Consider the following 23,496-nt stretch of genomic DNA (forward strand, 5'->3'; position numbering starts at 1 on the left):
AGGGTTATGAAAAATTCAAACGAAAGTGAAAGAGTTGTTTGTGAACAAAAGCATAAAGGTGAAGGGTCAATGTTGTAAGTAGTTTTTTAAAACCAACATAAATTGGAGGACCAAAAGTGACAAAAAAAATTGACAAAAGAAAAGGAGCAAACATACATAACCTTAAGGACCAATCTTTCCAAACACTTACAAAGTTTACTATTCCTATATATATATATATATATATATATATATATATATATATATATATATATATATATATATATATACACACACACATATATATATTAATAATGAGGGAGCATTTCTGTCAAAAGGCTAAATACTAATAATATGTAACAAATGACAAGGGTTATGAAAAATTCAAAAAAAACTGAAAGGGTTGTTTGTGAACAAAAGCATAAAGGTGAAGGTTCAATGTTGTAAGTAGTTTTTTAAAACCAACATAAGTTGGAGGACCAAAAGTGACAACAAAAAATTGACAAAAGAAAATGAGCAAACATACATAACCTTAGGGACCAATCTTGCCAAACACTTAGGAAGTTTACTATTCCTAACTTTCATATCTTTAATAATATATATATATATATATATATATATATATATATATATATATATATATATATATATATATATATATATATATATATATATAGTGAAATCCCCATTTTCACGGCCATAAAATACCGATTTGTTTATGCTTTGTTTTATAAAATCAGAGAAATCTTTTAAAGAAAACAGTTGCGGAATTTGTTCCCAAAACAAAATATGATAAAAATTATCAAAGCATTTCTTTAAAGAAATGTATTTTCATTATATAACAAAATCTCGGGATGTCATGTTCAATACAGACCAAAAGCATAAACAGAACAAAATAGACCTTACAATAGTTATTCATAACTACTGGCCTATAATCCAAAATCTCTCGTCAAGTCCACCAACTTATACTCTTGTGCCATTACCTGTAATGCAAAGAAAACTGAGTGGATCAGGCTTGGGATCCTAGTGAGCATATAGGGTTTTCGACCCACAATAATATAATTATTATATTCAACCATTAAACAATCAACCCAATTACCCATCACCATTATCTTCTTTATTTCTTAAGGTTTTACCGTATTAATCAACTATCCTTCCTTCATTCATTCCTAAGGATTGACCTAAGGAATTAGCACAAACTTCCATTTCTACATAAGGCACATCTGCCAACATTATCCTTTAAGCGCCTCTGCTAGGATTACGTCATACACTATGAGGCGCGACTGCCAGGTTTATGACATTCTCTTTTAGGCGCATCTGCCGACATTATCCTATAAGCGCATCTGCCAGGTTATCCTATAAGCGCATCTGCCAGGACTACGACATTTACTACTTGGTGCATCTACCGTTATTATTCTTAAGCGCATCTGCTAGTATTATGATATTCTCTAATTGGTGCATCTGCCAATATCATTCTTAATCATCTTTCATACCTCATCATTTTATCACATACCAACTATCTCATCTACCCATGTTCTACCCAACATATTTGTAGATATAAAACACATATACAGTTTAACTAATTTAAAAACTATATAAAACATCTATTCCACACTCATCTCAAATAAACAACAATATATAAACACATAGCACATATTTTATAACAAATACTTCATGTTTATGTGTTAGAAGAAAGTAACCACACACTCACCCAAACATATACTTAATACATTCAAACCATACTTTTATTATACCCGTGTTTATGAAAGGGACTATACACCCACACATATAAACAACTTTATATTATACACATAGCACGTATTTTATAGCAAATACTTAATATTTATGCGTTAGAAGAAATTAACTACACACTCACTTGATCAGAAGATGATCGTACAGCACTACGGCTTGTAGAAGTAGTATTCTTCGGCAGATCTGGAAGATCTTCACAAAAAAAACCGGACACCTCGCGGGCAGAGCTTCGGCTCGGGAATCGCACTTCTCGGGATCTTCGGGGCTTTGGGACTTGCTTCGGGGCTCGGGAATGATACTGGGGCTTCGGGATAATTCCTGCACGAAAAACTATGCAAAACGGGAGAGAGAAGAGAGAAAAAGAGCAAATGAGCCGGCTGCCCTCGCATCCTATTTATAGGAGGCTGGAGCCTCGGAGTACGCTGGGCGTACACGTCTGAATCGTCATGGAATGCGTCATCTGAAGAACTCGAGTGCGAGGGACGTCACGCTTCACTGTACGCTGGGCGTACTTCAGATGAGTCCGATGACTCCCCTTCGGATAATACCGGATTTTATAATTAATTTAAATATTAATTATTTAATAAACTTTGAAAATTCATATCTCCTTCATACGAACTTCGTTTTCGACGTTCTTTATATCCACGCATAGGTGAGACTACGCTATACAACTTTCGTTTAGACTTCGTCGGCAAATTTTGAATTTATTTTTTTTATTAATTTTTTTTAGTAGGCCGGGACAGAAAAACTTCGTTATTAATTCATAACTTCTTCGTTTGACGTCCGTTTCCGCCTAACTTTTCATTGCTTCGATACCAACAACGAGATCTTCGATTCTCGTTTAGATTGATTCGACTAAAAACCGCTCGATCTCAAAGCGAGTATTCGGGCTGCATACTGCTAAGTCGAAACTTCGAAAAATCATAACTTCCTCATACGAAGTCAGATTTGGACGTTCTTTTTATGCACGCTCATGGTTTAATGAACTCTATGACTTTCGTTTAGATTGCTAAGGCTAAATATCACTCTAACGTAAATTCACTTTTTACGTCATTCAGCGTCGTACCGGTTCTGCCGCGAAACTTCGATAGGTCATAACTTCTTCGTTATAACTCGGATTTCGGCGTTCTTTATATGCACGGAAACCTTGTAACATATACTATAACTTAGTTAAAGTTATTCTTTCTAAATAATCTTTCATCAAAAATTCATTTTTGACACCTATCGTCTCTAAATTGACTAGCCCGGATCTACAAGCATTACAATTATCTCCCCCTTAGGATGATTACGTCCCGGAATCATCAACGAAATAGGACTTGCATAATGATTCCACACGTTATTTCTTCATCCTAGGTAATAACCGTAACTTCCATGTTTTCTCGAAAGAGTATTTAACTCTATGGCTTTCTTGACCGCAGAAGATGCCCAATCTTGCATCTGCTTATCGTACTATGTTGTACTTTCAATCGTAACCTTCAAGTTACCAAATAAGTCCTCATTGTGGACTCCTTCTTCTTCTCAGGATAAATACTTTCCTTTATCTATTGTAACAAACCGATGGGTTGTGCTCTATTGACCTCTCATCGCACAATGCGACGCTTAGACTCGGTCTTTAATAAAGTTAAATCCCAGAATGGAATTATACCTTACTTCATATTCTAATGTGATATAATCACATTTCAGCATGTAGCATTTCTACCTGCAAACTTCTTTTAACAACGAGCGCGACACTATCAATCGCATTAACTTCAACCTTCTGACTTAAGTCAGATGTTACATCTAACTTGGTCCTCTAGACCACGTAACATACTCCTCGTAGTCGAACTCAAATTTAAATATGACCACTAGGGTCGAAACAAGAAACATCTTACTAGTCGCTACCGAAACAAAGGTAATGACACACTTGAACAAAACGGAATCAATTACTAGCTTCTTGGTAACCTTGTGACTTTCCATGATCCAAGTGCGAGTCCTGTGCTTCTGGTAGTATATGCATCTACTACCATTCACACCTACTCATACTCGTACCAAGTATTGACTCGCAGTCGACCAAGTCACCATACAAGAAAGTCAGACAATCATTCAACACATCAGTTAGCAAAACTAGGGTTTATATTAATTCCTTGAAACGATTACACAAAAGTTCAAGTTCACCCTATATTATGCCTCTAATAGGCTACATACATGATACTTCTCATATCGCTAATTTATAACTTGATCTTTAGATATAAGATCCTTATTCCTGATTCCTTGCATTGCCATCTGCTTCATAAAGGGTCATTTGAAATGCTCTTGCCTTTAGCTTTGGCGGCCTCTAGCATTGCTGCTTGATTTTTCCTTGGGCAGTCTTGCTTGAAGTGACCCTCTTCGTTACATTCATAACACACCTTTTTGTTGAAAATACATTCATCGGCGTAGTGCCCATGCTTTCCACACTTGAAACATGTCACCTCCGCGCCACATTTTCCTGAGTGCTTCTTCTTGCACTTATCGCACCACCTTGCCTCATCCCTTCCTCCTCCTCCAAACTTCGAGATTTTTCTTTTCTCATTAGAACCTGAAGTTCCTTCTAACTTTCTCTTCTCGCCAACTTCAACCTTACTGTCAGTCCTCCCCTTGATCATATTCTCAACAGACTTGGTAGCCCAAATAGCTGCCTCTAGAGTAGGTGCCTGACGTACTGGCACCACATACTCCCAAGGGAGTCCCTTTGCGTACCGGTCGACTTTTGTCAGTTCGTCTGGGACGATGCGCAAAGCAAACTCCATCTTGTCTATGAAGGCATTAGTGTATTCATCCACTGACACGCTGCCTTTCTTCAATATCAGAAATTTGTTCTCCAACTCTAGCAGGTTTTGGGCCGAGCAGAACTTGCGCTTGAACTGCACCAAGAACTCTGTCCAGGTCAGTTGCAGTGGCTCATTAGGACTTAGGATCTTCCCCAAAGTGTTCCACCAACGAACAGCCCCACCCCTGAACTGACGTACTGCGAAAGTGGTCTGCAACTTGCCTCTGCAACCACACGTCATGAAGGCTAGCTCCATTTCCGATATCCAATCCATAACTCCGATCGGATCCTCATTTCCAGTGAAGGTCGATGGTTTGCAAGTCAGAAAATCCTTATACTTGCATCCCATTGCATCATTCCTTCCATTCTGGTTGTTTTGCCTAACTATCGGTGGGTTGGCTTGACCAACAGATCCACTGAAGTTTCCTCCTTCTGAGTGGCCTTCATTTAATTCAGGCTCTTCCACTTGAATTGACAGTTCTTCACGATTCTGTTGAAGCAACCGCCTGGTTTCATCCATCTGACGATCCAACATTGTTTGAATCATCATTTGCACACCAGCCTTGGTTATTGGCTTAGGTGCTGCTGCTACGATAGGTATTTTCTCAATCACTGGTGGTTGATTCTTGTTTTCATCATCATTTCCAACTCCACTTCTTGTTCTCACCATTTTTGATCTATACACCGAATAAGGTGAAATTAGATCTTCATTCACGATACATGTTCAAGTCATCCTTATCACTCCGAAACGTTTACATGCTAGTCCTAATATCGTAGACGTACGCTTAGAATCCTACACACATAAAGTTTCTAGATCCGGTCGACAACAGACCATAGATCCGAACAAATAATATCATATATGGCAACATATAACATTTAGCACATAAAGCATTTTAGGCAAGTTTCCTAAAATAAACTAGTGCTTGTGTCTAAAATATCACATACACACATCTCAAAATTTCACTTAGCATTCTAAGTTTAAGTCTAGAATCCTAAAAATTCCTAGTTCGCTTAAACTAATGCTCTGATACCAACTATGACATCCCCATTTTCACGGCCAGAAAAGACTGATTTGTTTATGCTTTGTTTTATAAAATCAGAGAAATCTTTTAAAGACAACAGTTGCGGAATTTGTTCCCAAAACAAAATATGATAAAAATTATCAAAGCATTTCTTTAAAGAAATGTATTTTCATTATATAACAAAATCTCGGGATGTCATGTTCAATACAGATCAAAAGCATAAACAGAACAAACTAGACCTTACAACAGTTATTCATAACTACTGGCCTATAATCCAAAATCTCTCGTCAAGTCCACCAACTTATACTCTTGTGCCGTTACCTGTAATGCAAAGAAAACTGAGTGGATCAGGCTTGGGAGCCTGGTGAGCATATAGGGTTTTCGACCCACAATAATATAATTATTATATTCAACCATTAAACAATCAACCCAATTACCCATCACCATTATCTTCTTTATTTCTTAAGGTTTTACCCTATTAATCAACTATCCTTCCTTCATTCATTCCTAAGGATTGACCTAAGGAATTAGCACAAACTTCCATTTCTACATAAGGCGCATCTGCCAACATTATCCTTTAAGCGCCTCTGCCAGGATTACGTCATACACTATGAGGCGCGACTGCCAGGTTTATGACATTCTCTTTTAGACGCATCTGCCGACATTATCCTATAAGCGCATCTGCCAGGATTACGACATTTACTACTTGGTGCATCTACCGTTATTATTCTTAAGCGCATCTGCTAGTATTATGATATTCTCTAATTTGTGCATCTGCCAATATCATTCTTAATCATCTTTCATACCTCATCATTTTATCACATACCAACTATCTCATCTACCCATGTTCTACCCAACATATTTGTAGATATAAAACACATATACAGTTTAACTCATTTAAAAACTATATAAAACATCTATTCCACACTCATCTCAAATAAACAACAATATGTAAACACGTAGCACATATTTTATAACAAATACTTCATGTTTATGTGTTAGAAGAAAGTAACCACACACTCACCCAAACATATACTTAATACATTCAAACCATACTTGTATTATACCCGTGTTTATGAAATGGACTATACACCCACACATATAAACAACTTTATATTATACACATAGCACGTATTTTATAGCAAATACTTAATATTTATGCGTTAGAAGAAAGTAACTACACACTCACTTGATCAGAAGATGATCGGACAGCACTACGGCTTGTAGAAGTAGTATTCTTCGGCAGATCTGGAAGATCTTCACAAAAAAAAAACGGACTCCTCGCGGGCAGAGCTTCGGCTCGGGAATCGCACTTCACGGGATCTTCGGGGCTTTGGGACTTGCTTCGGAGCTCGGGAATGATACCGGGGCTTCGGGATAATTCCTGTACGAAAAACTATGCAAAACGGGAGAGAGAAGAGAGAAAAAGAGCAAATGAGCCGGCTGCCCTCGCATCCTATTTATAGGAGGCTGGAGCCTCGGAGTACGCTGGGCGTACACGTCTGAATCGTCATGGCATGCGTCATCTGAAGAACTCGAGTGCGAGGAACATCACGCTTCGCTGTACGCTGGGCGTACTTCGGATGAGTCCGATGACTCCCCTTCGGATAATACCGGATTTTATAATTAATTTAAATATTAATTATTTAATAGACTTTGAAAATTCATATCTCCTTCATACGAACTCCGTTTTCGACGTTCTTTATATCCACGCGTAGGTGAGACTACGCTATACAACTTTCGTTTAGACTCCGTCGGCAAATTTTGACTTTATTTTTTTTATTAATTATTTTTAGTAGGCCGGGACAGAACAACTTCGTTATTAATTCATAACTTCTTCGTTTGACGTCCGTTTCCGCCTAACTTTTCATTGCTTCGATACCAACAACGAGATCTTCGATTCTCGTTTAGATTGATTCGACTAAAAACCGCTCGATCTCAAAGCGAGTATTCGGGCTGCATACTGCTAAGTCGAAACTTCGAAAAATCATAACTTCCTCATACAAAGTCAGATTTGGACGTTCTTTTTATGCACGCTCATGGTTTAATGAACTCTATGACTTTCTTTTAGATTGCTAAGGCTAAATATCACTCTAACGTAAATTCACTTTTTACGTCATTCAGCGTCGTACCGGTTCTGCCGCGAAACTTCGACAGGTCATAACTTCTTCGTTATAACTCGGATTTCGGCGTTCTTTATATGCACGGAAACCTTGTAACATATACTATAACTTAGTTAAAATTATTCTTTCTAAATAATCTTTCATCAAAAATTCATTTTTGACACCTATCGTCTCTAAATAATCTCCCCTCTTAGGATGATTACGTCCCGGAATCATCAATGAAATAGGACTTGCATAATGATTCCACACGTTATTTCTGATGGGTTTTAGCCATAAGAACTTTCCTATGTGCGCATGCAAAACCCTAATGCTCGGATCTAGGCTTTCTAATAAACATGCTTTGAATCCAAGACTTCTTATTACTAATTAGGTTAAATAACAACATTGAAACAGATCTAGAATCATACCTTTGAGTTCCTTGTTGATCTTGAGGTCTTGGAGCTTCTAGAGTCACAAATGTCACTCCTCTAATGGCTTACAAACACCAATAGCAAGAAGAATGATTTAGGAGAGAGGAGAGGGGAGGAATTCGGCCAGGGTTCTCTTACTTTTTCAGAAGTATCGAATTCCCTATGCCATGGGGTCTATTTATACTTGTAGACTCCTTAAGGGTTACAACCTAAACCCTAATTGGATAATCTTCTCTTAAGGCTATCCAAATCCATTCCATAGATATCTATATGGACGATTTTAGCTATCCTAAAACCCTTAGAATTCGTCCAAAGCATATCCCAATGGATTTACAGTCTAAAGTTTAACTATCAAACAATTGACAGTTTATACCCCTTTATTTAATTAATCTCTTTAAGTCACCAAATTAACTCTAATTAATTCTATGACTTATATTAATCAAATAACAAATATATTATTCATTATATTATTCTCATAATATATTAATAATATTTACTCTCTCTTAATAAATCATCCTATCAAGTTGCTATGGTGAAGGCAACCCAAAAGGACCATGCACAACCGGGTCAAGTACTTGCCCAATATAGTTACAGCCTTAGACACTATTCCAACAGTCACCCACTTGGATAAGTCTAGTAACTATACAAGTACAATTCGGTTTGCAATCGTAGCTCTCAAAGACGCTGTCAACTCTGATCTAATCAATCTTGTCCTTTAGATAAGGGAACGTACAGTCCTCTGTTAGATATCATGCTGACAATCCTATGGAATGGTTAGTCAAGCATTTAGGTTTCTCGATCTCTGATTTATTTGACATAGAAATTAATCGAACACATCAATTCAGTTCTGACCGGGCCCGGCACATAAGTCAAATCAAATCATCGAGCGGCCGAGATATCACTTTTACCTTCTTATATAAAAGTTACAGATAAACTTCGACTTATATGCATTTACTTACTCATTAACCAACTATACACAACAATACGTTTTATAACACCAAGTTACTGATGCGTTTTTGTATTATCAATGTACAATTAATTAACAAATAATATACCATATATCTAGGTTTTAAGACTATATGATATTATCGTCTTGCGATCACCTTTTATATCGTATTCCATAAGGTGATTCCAGCAAGCGCGGGTTTATTCCAATGCTCAAAACTAGTTCATAAGCACTCATGAACATTGTAGCAATCCTTTGCTATGTCTAACACCATTTAGACATTCTAGACATCAATTCATGACAATCTTCATTCATATCTACTCCCAACATATGAACGATTGTGGACATTTGAACAATTCGATTATTCCTAATAAACTCAATTATTCTGGAAGTCAAAACATGCAAAGTGAAACAATAGCTAAACAATTAACATAAGATAGTAGCATTACTCATAAATAAAACTCCTTTATTTAATCATCAAATGTCAAATACATTTATCTATTACACGTTTCTAATACTATCTAATCTATGCTAATATCATCCTTCAGCCCAATACTCCTAGCATGCTGCAAGTGCTTAACCCTACTCAGTCCCTTCGTAAGCGGATCTGCTGGGTTATCTTCTGATGATATCCTCTTTACTACGAGTTGTCCTTCTTCTACATGATGTCTAATGAAGTGATACTTTCTGTCGATATGTCTTGATCTACCATGATCCCTCGGTTCCTTGGTCAAGGCAACCGCGCCTTCGTTATCACAGAAAATCTCCATTGGCTCCTTTATGGCAGGTACAACTCCAAGATCACCGATGAAGTTCTTTAGCCATATTGCCTCCTTTGACGCTTCGCTCGCTGCAATGTACTCTGATTCGCATGTTGAATCAGCTACAGTTTCCTGCTTGGAACTCTTCCATGTCACTGCTCCTCCATTTAGGGTAAAGACCCATCCCGACTGCGAACGGTAGTTGTCCCTGTCGGTCTGAAAGCTGGCGTCACTATACCCTCACACCTTCAAGTCATCACTCCCTCCGAGGACTAAGAACCATTCCTTCGTCCTTTGAAGGTACTTAAGGATGTTTTTCACCGCAATCCAATGTGCCTTGCCAGGATTCCCTTGATATCTGCTAACCATGCTCAAAGCGAAGGCTACATCAGGGCGAGTACAAGTCATAGCGTACATGATTGAGCCAACTGCGGAAGCGTATGGTACCCGGCTCATTTCTGCTATCTCAGCTTCGGTACTCGGACTTTGAGTCTTACTCAATTTGGCATTACTTTGTATCGGTAGTTCTCCCTTCTTCGAGTTTTCCATACTAAAACGTTTTAGTACCTTTTCTAAGTAAGTATTATGACTAAGTCCAATTATTCTCTTACTTCTTTCTCTTACTATCCTTATTCCCAAAATATAAGAAGCCTCTCCGAGGTCCTTCATAGCGAAGCACTTCCCGAGCCAGGACTTAACCTCCTGCAGAGTCGGGATGTCATTTCCTATGAGTAATATGTCATCGACATATAGAACGAGGAAGCTTACTATACTCCCACTGGCTTTGACATATACACAAGATTCGTCTTCGCTTCGTACAAATCCAAACTCTTTGACTTTCTTATCGAAGGAAAGATTCCATCTGCGAGACGCTTGCTTAAGTCCATAAATGGACTTCTCAAGCTTACACACTCTATCCGGATGCTTCGGATCCACAAACCCCTCTGGCTGAGCCATGTAAACATCCTCAGCCAACTTTCCGTTAAGGAAAGCGGTCTTGACATCCATTTTCCAAATCTCATAATCATGAAATGCGGCAATTGCTAGCATCACTCTAATAGATTTAATCTTCGCAACTGGTGAGAAGGTCTCATCATAGTCAACTCCGGGAGTTTGAGTAAAGCCCTTCGTGACCAATCGCGCTTTATATGTGTGCACGTTTCCATCCACGTCGGTCTTCTTCTTGAAGATCCACTTGCACCCAACGGTCTTACGTCCGGGCACATAATCAACCAAATTCCAAACTTGGTTATCATACATGGATTGGATCTCGCTATCCATTGCCTCTTTCCATTTCGCAGACTCCGGGCCTGCCATGGCTTCCTTATAGCTATTAGGTTCATCAAGATTTATTAGTGTACTATCACTAATATACGTGTCCCCTTCGGTAGTAATATGTAGGCCATAAAACTGGGGATGAACTCTAACTCTATCGGAACGTCTAAGAGGTAAGGATTCGTCAATCGGTTCAACCGGAGTTTCCTCCTCGGGTTGAATGCCAGCGGTAGAGGTTCCTTCATCTATCGACTCTTGAATCTCTTCAAGTTCGATTTGCCTCCCACTGTCTCCGTGGCTTATGAGTTCTCGCTCTCGGAAAACTCCTCTCCTCGCAACGAAGACCACATTGTACTTCGGTCTATAGAAGAGATATCCAAAGGATGTCTGCGGGTAGCCGATGAAAATACATCGCTCACTTCGAGGTTCAAGCTTGTCGTGAGTATCTCGTCTTACGAAAGCCTCGCAACCCCAAACCTTGATATGTGCCAACGAGGGAGCTTTCCCTGTCCACATCTCATGAGGTGTTTTGACAACCTTCTTAGTAGGGACCCGGTTAAGGATATGGGCGGCAGTCTCTAAGGCATACCCCCAAAAAGAGATTGGTAGTGAAGCACGACTCATCATAGAGCGAACCATATCCAATAAGGTTCGATTACGCCTTTCTGCCACCCCATTCAACTGCGGTGTCCTAGGAGGCGTCAATTGTGAAACTATTCCACACTCCTTGAGATAATCGTGGAATTCAAGACTTAGGTACTCTCCTCCTCGATCGGATCGAAGCATCTTGATTTTCCTGCCTAATTGATTCTCCACTTCATTCTTGAACTCTTTGAACTTTTCAAAGGTGTCTGAATTTTGCTTGATTAAGTAGATATACCCATATCTACTATAGTCATCGGTAAAAGTCACATAGAAGCGGTTCCCATCCTTCGTGGTTGATCGAAATGGTCCACATACATCGGTATGTATTAGGTCCAATAGACCCTCTCCCCTTTCACATGTACTCGTGAAGGGTGACTTAGTCATCTTTCCAAGCAAACAAGACTCGCATGTGTCATCTTCCCTAAGGTTGAATGACTCCAACACTCCATCCTTTTGGAGTTGGGCTATGCGTTTCTTGTTGACATGTCCAAGACGACAATGCCACAAGGATTCTTTATCCATACTAGTGGAAGAATCAATATTCAAAACATCATTTCCTAAGTTATCAACAATCATAACGGTTTCATATATTCCATTACATGGTATAGTTTCAAAGTAAAAGACACCATTTAGATAAGCCAAAATAGAACCATTCTCATTATTAAAAGAAAATCTAAATCCTTGTCTATATAAACCATGAAATGAAATGATGTTTCTAGCCATTTCTGGCGAATAGCAACAATTGTTCAAATCTAAAACCAAACTATTCCTAAGCACTAAAGAATACACTCCAATCTTGGTTACAGGCGACGATCTTCTGTTCCCCATGATTAGATTGATCCTTCCTTGCTCCACATCCCTACTTCTTCTTAGTCCCTGCACATTAGAACAAATGTGATAACCACAACCGGTATCAAGAACCCAAGAAATAGCATGATTAGAATCGTTAGATTTGATTGTGTATATACCTGTGAAAGATGGCTTGATCTTTCCTTCTTTGATTGCATGCAGGTAATCCAGGCAGCTTCTCTTCCAATGTCCTATCTTGTGGCAGTGGTGACACTCTGCCTCCTTCGGGTTAGAGCAGGGCTTAGCGGGATCAACTTTGGTCCCACTAGAAGAGGCACCATCTCGGGCTTTCACCTTGCGATAGTTCTTCGATGAAGCTTTCCTCTTCTTTCCCTTTCCTTGACCAATAGCCAAGACAGGGGCAGCGGACGGATTGGGAGTAGGTGCAACAGACTTGTCCTTGAAGTTGCTCTCAGCGACCCTCAAGAGACCTTGGAGTTTGCTTAGGGTGACCTCTTCTTTGTTCATGTGGTAGGTCATCCTAAATTGGTTGTACATCGGAGGCAAAGAGTGAAGCACCATGTCGATCGCCAAGTCCTCACCGAAGTCAACATTTAACTTGCGAAGGCGGTCGACATACCTTTGCATCTTTTGCAGGTGCACGGTAAGAGATTCTCCATGACCCATCTTCGCGGAAATCATGTTGGTGAAAATCTCATAACGCTCTTGTCTCGCGTTTTGATGGTATCTCTCCAATAAGTCTGGTGCATCTCGTACGGGTACATGTACTCGTAGGACTTTTGGAATTCGGAGTTCATGGTGGCGATCATGATGCAATGTACCTTCGTTGCATCTCGCTCATGAGTTTCAAAGGCGGTGATTTCGGCGGGAGTAGCAACTTCGGGGTTGATTTTCTCGAGCTTCTCATCGAGGACATACTCCTTGTCCTCATAGCGAGCAATGGTGCGAATGTATCTTATCCATTCGCTAAAGTTCGTTCCATCGAAGGTGACCTTTTAGCAAAGGCTCATCAACGTGAAAGAACTAGCAGCAGCGTTGTTTGCGTTCGACATCTATAATTAGAAAAGGACAAAGATAGATTAGAATAAGAATCCATAATTATCACCCAATAAGAAAAATTAGGGCTAGGATCCAACAATAACATTTACATACTAGAAAAGGGATGCCGTAATCTAACATGCAAATAAATTGAAGGTAAGTGAATGACGATTCACTAATTCTCCATCACAAAACTTAAACTATTAGTCCTAAGTGTTTTTGAGAATTCCTAGGTTCGGATGAGATTCATTGAAACTATTCAATGGCATGTTTAAATCTCGATATGCCCCTCTTGTTTGTGACTGGGATGCCGAGGATCACAAAGCGGGTGTGAATTACCATGCAAATTCACATGGTGCCTTCATTGTAACGATCACCTATTCGATGTGCCGGTAAACCACACACGCTCCATCGAACTATGATAAACAATGAATCACCCTTTGTCACCTTCGCTTAGAACCAATTAGTGTGCCGGTAAACCACACACGCTCCACTAACATCTTAGCAAGGTGCAAAGTGTAATTTCATGGGATTGCATCAATTCACTTTTCCTAAAGTAACTAGGATTGGGAAATTTTAAAAATATGTGTAGTTACTTTATTATACTTTTAATGAGAGGATGAGGTTGCCCTATCCTACCCGTTCGGCTAACGACCCTCCACCAATCAAGCAAGCGGTGGGTGTGAGTGTACACCCATTAAGCGCCATTTTATAGGCCGCAACCTTATACCCACCTTATAGATCGGCTTCGTGAATGAGGCCTACTAACGGTAAGACTAGCATTTAGTTATACATATATATTATACTAGTAATATCATATTAGTATAGGGTTGTATTTTAAACCTTTTAAAATCTAGGGTTTTGAAATTTAAGTTGTCTAAATTAAAACTTTTAATCATAAATATAAATTTCAAAACTTGAGGGCAAGTTTTAAACATTTAAAACATGGAGGATCAAATAACAAATAATTCCAATTAACAATTAATATCCTAATTATCTATATTTGATTTATTCAAGATTTCTTTTAAGATAATTACCAAAATAATCAAAATAATTAATTAATTATCATATAAGGAAATTAAATATTTTATTATATGATAAATATCTTTAATTAGATCAAGATTGCAGTTATATTTATCAGAAAAACGAATTAACATTGATCTAATTAGTTTATGGAAAGTTTAGATAAGATAATTACAAAGAAATCTCGAATCTGGCCATTCCTGACGCCTGGACTCGCCGAGTGCACAAGGGGACTCGCCGAGTCAGGCCTACTCGCCGAGTCCACCTTGGAACTCGCCGAGTCCATGACTCAGAAACCTAAAAATCGAATTTAGCAGGTTTGATTCAGTTAATCAAGCAACAATTTAAAGAAAACCAAGCTAGGCTCTGATACCACTGATGGGTTTTAGCCATAAGAACTTTCCTATGTGCGCATGCAAAACCCTAATGCTCGGATCTAGGCTTTCTAATAAACATGCTTTGAATCCAAGACTTCTAATTACTAATTAGGTTAAATAACAACATTGAAACAGATCTAGAATCATACCTTTGAGTTCCTTGTTGATCTTGAGGTCTTGGAGCTTCTAGAGTCACAAATGTCACTCCTATAATGGCTTACAAACACCAATAGCAAGAAGAATGATTTAGGAGAGAGGATAGGGGAGGAATTCAGCCAGGGTTCTCTTACTTTTTCAGAAGTATCGAATTCCCTATGCCATGGGGTCTATTTATACTTGTAGACTCCTTAAGGGTTACAACCTAAACCCTAATTGGATAATCTTCTCTTAAGGCTATCCAAATCCATTCCATAGATATCTATATGGACGATTTTAGCTATCCTAAAACCCTTAGAATTCGTCCAAAGCATATCCCAATGGATTTACAGTCTAAAGTTTAACTATCAAACAATTGACAGTTTATACCCCTTTATTTAATTAATCTCTTTAAGTCACCAAATTAACTCTAATTAATTCTATGACTTATATTAATCAAATAAAAAATATATTATTCATTATATTATTCTCATAATATATTAATAATATTTACTCTCTCTTAATAAATCATCCTATCAAGTTGCTATGGTGAAGGCAACCCAAAAGGACCATGCACAACCGGGTCAAGTACTTGCCCAATATAGTTACAGCCTTAGACACTATTCCAACAATTTCTTCATCCTAGGTAATAACCGTAACTTCCATGTTTCCTCGAAAGAGTATTTAACTCTATGGCTTTCTTGACCGCAGAAGATGCCCAATCTTGCATCTGCTTATCGTACTATGTTGTACTTTCAATCGTAACATTCAAGTTACCAAATAAGTCCTCATTGTGGACTCCTTCTTCTTCTCAGGATAAATACTTTCCTTTATCTATTGTAACAAACCGATGGGTTGTGCTCTATTGACCTCTCATCGCACGATGCGACGCTTAGACTCGGTCTTTAATAAAGTTAAATTCCAGAATGGAGTTATACCTTCCTTCATATTCTAATGTGATATAATCACATTTCAGCATGTAGCATTTCTACCTGCAAACTTCTTTTAACAACGAGCGCGACACTATCAATCGCATTAACTTCAACCTTCTGACTTAAGTCAGATGTTACATCTAACTTGGTCCTCTAGACCACGTAACATACTCCTCGTAGTCAAACTCAAATTTAAATATGACCACTAGGGTCGGAACAAGAAACATCTTACTAGTCACTACCGAAACAAAGGTAATGACACACTTGAACAAAACGGAATCAATTACTAGCTTCTTGGTAACCTTGTGACTTTCCCTGATCCAAGTGCGAGTCCTATGCTTCTGGTAGTATATGCATCTACTACCTTTCACACCTACTCGTACTCGTACCAAGTATTGACTCGCAGTCGACCAAGTCACCATACAAGAAAGTCAAACAATCATTCAACACATCAGTTAGCAAAACTAGGGTTTATATTAATTCCTTGAAACGATTACACAAAAGTTCAAGTTCGCCCTATATTAAGCCTCTAATAGGCTACATACATGATACTTTTCATATCGCTACTTTATAACTTGATCTTTAGATATAAGATCCTTATTCCTGATTCCTTGCATTGCCATCTGCTTCATAAAGGGTCATTTGAAATGCTCTTGCCTTTAGCTTTGGCAGCCTCTAGCCTTGCTGCTTGATTTTTCCTTGGGCAGTCTTGCTTGAAGTGACCCTCTTCGTTACATTCATAACACACCTTTTTGTTGAAAATACATTCATCGGCGTAGTGCCCATGCTTTCCACACTTGAAACATGTCACCTCCGCGCCACATTTTCCTGAGTGCTTCTTCTTGCACTTATCGCACCACCTTGCCTCATCCCTTCCTCCTCCTCCAAACTTCGAGAATTTTCTTTTCTCATTAGAACCTGAAGTTCCTTCTAACTTTCTCTTCTCGCCAACTTCAACCTTACTGTCAGTCCTCCCCTTGATCATATTCTCAACAGACTTGGTAGCCCAAATAGCTGCCTCTAGAGTAGGTGCCTGACGTACTGGCACCACATACTCCCAAGGGAGTCCCTTTGCGTACCGGTCGACTTTTGTCAGTTCGTCTGGGACGATGCGCAAAGCAAACTCCATCTTGTCTATGAAGGCATTAGTGTATTCATCCACTGAAACGCTGCCTTTCTTCAATATCATAAATTTGTTCTCCAACTCTAGCAGGTTTTGGGCCGAGCAGAACTTGCGCTTGAACTGCACCAAGAACTCTGCCCAGGTCAGTTGCAGTGGCTCATTAGGACTTAGGATGTTCCCCAAAGTGTTCCACCAACGAACAGCCCCACCCCTGAACTGACGTACTGCGAAAGTGGTCTGCAACTTGCCTCTGCAACCACACGTCATGAAGGCTAGCTCCATTTCCGATATCCAATCCATAACTACGATCGGATCCTCCTTTCCAGTGAAGTTCGATGGTTTGCAAGTCAGAAAATCCTTATACTTGCATCCCATTGCATCATTCCTTCCATTCTGGTTGTTTTGCCTAACTATCGGTGGGTTGGCTTGACCAACAGATCCATTGAAGTTTCCTCCTTCCGAGTGGCCTTCATTTAATTCAGGCTCTTCCACTTGAGTTGACAGTTCTTCACGATTATGTTGAAGCAACCGCCTGGTTTCATCCATCTGACGATCCAACATTGTTTGAACCATCATTTGCACACCAGCCATGGTTATTGGCTCAGGTGCTGCTGCTACGACAGGTATTTTCTCAATCACTGGTGGTTGATTCTTGTTTTCATCATCATTTCCAACTCCACTTCTTGTTCTCACCATTTTTGATCTATACACCGAATAAGGTGAAATTAGATCTTCATTCACGATAGATATTCAAATCATCCTTATCACTCCGAAACGTTTACATGCTAGTCCTAATATCGTAGACGTACGCTTAGAATCCTACACACAAAAAGTTTCTAGATCCGGTCGACAACAGACCATAGATCCGAACAAATAATATCATATATGGCAACATATAACATTTAGCACATAAAGCATTTTAGGCAAGTTTCCTAAAATAAACTAGTGCTTGTGTCGAAAATATCACAGACACACATCTCAAAATTTCACTTAGCATTCTAAGTTTAAGTCTAGAATCCTACAAATTCCTAGTTCGCTTAAACTAATGCTCTGATACCAACTGTGACATCCCCATTTTCACGGCCAGAAAAGACCGATTTGTTTATGCTTTGTTTTATAAAATCAGAGAAATCTTTTAAAGACAACAGTTGCGGAATTTGTTCCCAAAACAAAATATGATAAAAATTATCAAAGCATTTCTTTAAAGAAATGTATTTTCATTATATAACAAAATCTCGGGATGTCATGTTCAATACAGATCAAAAGCATAAACAGAACAAAATAGACCTTACAACCGTTATTCATAACTACTGGCCTATAATCCAAAATCTCTCGTCAAGTCCACCAACTTATACTCTTGTGCCGTTACCTGTAATGCAAAGAAAACTGAGTGGATCAGGCTTGGGAGCCTGGTGAGCATATATGGTTTTCGACCCACAATAATATAATTATTATATTTAACCATTAAACAATCAACCCAATTACCCATCACCATTATCTTCTTTATTTCTTAAGGTTTTACCCTATTAATCAACTATCCTTCCTTCATTCATTCCTAAGGATTGACCTAAGGAATTAGCACAAACTTCCATTTCTACATAAGGCGCATCTTCCAACATTATCCTTTAAGCGCCTCTGCCAGGATTACGTCATACACTATGAGGCGCGACTGCCAGGTTTATGACATTCTCTTTTAGGCGCATCTGCCGACATGATACTATAAGCGCATCTGCCAGGATTACGACATTCACTACTTGGTGCATCTACCGTTATTATTCTTAAGCGCATCTGCTAGTATTATGATATTCACTAATTTGTGCATCTGCCAATATCATTCTTAATCATCTTTCATACCTCATCATTTTATCACATACCAACTATCTCATCTACCCATGTTCTACCCAACATATTTGTAGATATAAAACACATATATACAGTTTAACTCATTTAAAAACTATATAAAACATCTATTCCACACTCATCTCAAATAAACAACAATATATAAACACATAGCACATATTTTATAACAAATACTTCATGTTTATGTGTTAGAAGAAAGTAACCACACACTCACCCAAACATATACTTAATACATTCAAACCATACTTGTATTACACCCGTGTTTATGAAAGGGACTATACACCCACACATATAAACAACTTTATATTATACACATAGCACGTATTTTATAGCAAATACTTAATATTTATGCGTTAGAAGAAAGTAACTACACACTCACTTGATCAGAAGATGATCGGACAGCACTACGGCTTGTAGAAGTAGTATTCTTCGGCAGATCTGGAAGATCTTCACAAAAAAAAACCGGACTCCTCGCGGGCAGAGCTTCGGCTCGGGAATCGCACTTCTCGGGATCTTCGGGGCTTTAGGACTTGCTTCGGGGCTCGGGAATGATATCGGGGCTTCGGGATAATTCCTGCATGAAAAACTATTCAAAACAGGAGAGAAAAGAGAGAAAAAGAGCAAATGAGCCGGCTGCCCTCGCATCCTATTTATAGGAGGCTGGAGCCTCGGAGTACGCTGGACGTACACGTCCGAATCGTCATGGCATGCGTCATCTGAAGAACTCGAGTGCGAGGAACGTCACGCTTCGCTGTACGCTGGGCGTACTTCGGATGAGTCCGATGACTCCCCTTCGGATAATACCGGATTTTATAATTAATTTAAATATTAATTATTTAATAAACTTTGAAAATTCATATGTCCTTCATACGAACTCCGTTTTCGACGTTCTTTATATCCACGCGTAGGTGAGACTACGCTATACAACTTTCGTTTAGACTCCGTCGGCAAATTTTGACTTTATTTTTTTTATTAATTATTTTTAGTATGTCGGGACAGAAAAACTTCGTTATTAATTCATAACTTCTTCGTTTGACGTCCGTTTCCGCCTAACTTTTCATTGCTTCGATACCAACAACGAGATCTTCGATTCTCGTTTAGATTGATTCGATTAAAAACCGCTTGATCTCAAAGCGAGTATTCGGGCTGCATACTACTAAGTCGAAACTTCGAAAAATCATAACTTCCTCATACGAAGTCAGATTTGGACGTTCTTTTTATGTACGCTCATGGTTTAAAGAACTCCATGACTTTCGTTTAGATTGCTAAGGCTAAATATCACTCTAACGTAAATTCACTTTTTACGTCATTCAGTGTCGTGCCGGTTCTGCCACGAAACTTCGACAGGTCATAACTTCTTCGTTATAACTCGGATTTCGGCGTTCTTTATATGCATGGAAACCTTGTAACATATACTATAATTTAGTTAAGATTATTCATTCTAAATAATCTTTCATAAAAAAATCATTTTTGACGCCTATCGTCTCTAAATTGACTAGCCCGGATCTACGGGCGTTATATATATATATATATATATATATATATATATATATATATATATATATATATATATATATATATATATATATATATATATATATATATATATATATAGGAGGGTTCAATTGAGAAAAAAAGGGTTGAGAATGGGGGAATCATTCTCAGCCAATCATTTAATTAGCATCTTGACATAAAATACACGGTGGCAAAATTGTAAATATGATATGATATCCTTCAATCACAAATACATAACTGTGGATAATTTGATAACAATTAAAATTCATTACTACTCAATCGTTCATCATCCAAATTTCTTCTCTAACTTTCAACGATCATCCAGATTTCTTCAATTAAATCCTCGATCAACATCATCCAGTGTTAATCAATCATCCATCTTCATCAAAAACACGTTGATCAACATCATTCAATAGTAGACAAAAAAATCGTTTTTGGTTCTTTCAATCAAACCTTCCATTATGTTTGAATTCAAGCATATCTTCAACATCTACGATTAATTATACTCCCAGTGTCATTAGATCAACATCATCGATAATCAACAACAATTTCACATCATATCATTCATTCAACATCAATCATCAGACAAAACATCTAAATTAAGGTTAGAAAAACGTCAAATCATTTTTTTTTGAAAAATTTCATATAATTCTCTATCAATCTACTATTTTGTAAGTTTTAAATAGTCAAAGTATCATGTTTTTAGCATTTTTAAAAAAACTTACTTGCATGCATTCCAAGTGTTTGATGAAATGCATAAACTAAATTACCACGTTATATTCACATATGAATATGTTTTCGCACATTAATCAGTATATGATTATTAAAACACAAAACAAATATACAATTTTATATGTTATTCATATGTGAATAACATATAAAAATTATATATATTTGTGAATATACCTTGTAATATTCATATGTTAATATCCTGTGTAATATTCATATGTGAATAAACTGTATAATATTCACATATGAATATACCATCTAATATTCATAAGTGAATATATCATCTAATACTTACAAGTGAAAATACTATGTAATATTCACAAATGAATGCATCATTTAATATTTAAATATGAATATATTGTATCATATTCACAAGTGTATATACTATATATTATTCATATGTGAATATACCATGCAATATTTGGATTTGACTAGAATGTGTAATATTCACAAGTAAATATACCATATACTATTCACATGTGAATCTACCATATAATATTCATATGTGAATATACTATGTAATATTTAGTTGTGAATATACCATGTAATATCACATGTAAAATATACAATATAAACAACATATATCATATAATATTCACATATGATTATACATTCATGTGTGAATATACCGTATGATAATTAGAATGTGATAAATCATTATTATTATGAACTAAAAGTATATTTTTAACATTTTTGTATGTGTATTCACATGTTTTTCAGGCATCGTTATAACTCAATAAAAAAATAACATTTCAATCAATGGTTGGTTCATATCCCGGTGGTTGACGATTGGTTGACATAATTGAGAAGATATCATTGAGGAAGACAATATGTTTTTATATTCACATGTAAATGTTATACAATTTAATATATTCTTCATTTTGATCGTGTAAAATTCAAATGCAAATGATATTCATTAACCAATACAATGTTGTTTGTCTTAGTATAGTGTTGATTTTACATGTAAAATAATATTGTTACAATATACAAAAAAACTATTCATAAACCAATTCTTATAGTGTATTATTTATTTTTATATATAAATGTTGTATTCACAAAACAAATAAATCAACATGTATAGCTTATTCGCATAAATAAAAATAACAGATTACAATGATGTTTTTACTAGTGTGATTGAAGTTAGTAACACCATCAGTAAATATGTTGTAATGATTTCTAAACTTTATTTGTATATGAATAAATAACATGTCATGATGATGTCATCACTAGTAGGAATGAAAATTTAGTGATATCATCAAAACAATTTGCCGCAATGAAGTTTAGTCTCGGAATTGGACGACATTCGCATATTTGATGTAAAACGGTGTGATTTACAAAACTCACTGCTTCGCCGTGACGTACGGTGTTTTTCGGCCATTCAGGACTGTTTAGGGCCTCAAAATGACGGTTTTCTATTTTTATAATTTTCCGAAAAAAAGGTTATCATTTATTCACAAATGAATATAACATGAATAAAAATATATAGGCTTATATAATTATTTAATTAACCTAAAAAGATTAGTTGTATGTGAATAAATATATATTCTTATCAAATACTTTTTTTATCTTTAATTTTATATATTTTGTAGTCCTCGGTTTTATTGACAATTTTATTTATTTGGGAATAATACATATATATTCACATTTGATTATTACATATATATTCATTTGTGAATTATACATATGTTCACATGCAGATATAATTCTTATATGTTATTCACATATGAATTACAAACTTGCTTAGGACCTCAAAAAAATGTTTTTTTTCCGAAAAAATACATTATCACTTATGAATAAAAAGTATGATTTTTTTTTATAATTTAAAGATCATTCATATATGAATATAGTATATAATAAACATAGTATATTCATATTTAAATATTAAACGATGCATTCAATTGTGAATATTACATAGTATATTCACTTGTGAATATTAGATGGTATATTCACTTATGAATATTATATGATATTTTCATATGTGAATATTACATAGTATTACATGGTATATCACATGTGAATTTTACATAATATATTAACTTGTGAATATAATATGATATATTCACTTATGAATATTACATAGTATATTCACATATGAATATTACAATGTGTTTTCACAGATATATATAATTTTTATACGTTATTCACATATGAATAACATACATACTTGCATATTTGTTTATTTTAATAATCATATATTGATTCAGGTCGGAAAACATATTCATATGTGAATATAACGTGGTAATTTAGTTTATG

Source organism: Lactuca sativa, chromosome 4 (assembly GCF_002870075.4).
Source record: "Lactuca sativa cultivar Salinas chromosome 4, Lsat_Salinas_v11, whole genome shotgun sequence".
NCBI lineage: Eukaryota > Viridiplantae > Streptophyta > Magnoliopsida > Asterales > Asteraceae > Lactuca > Lactuca sativa.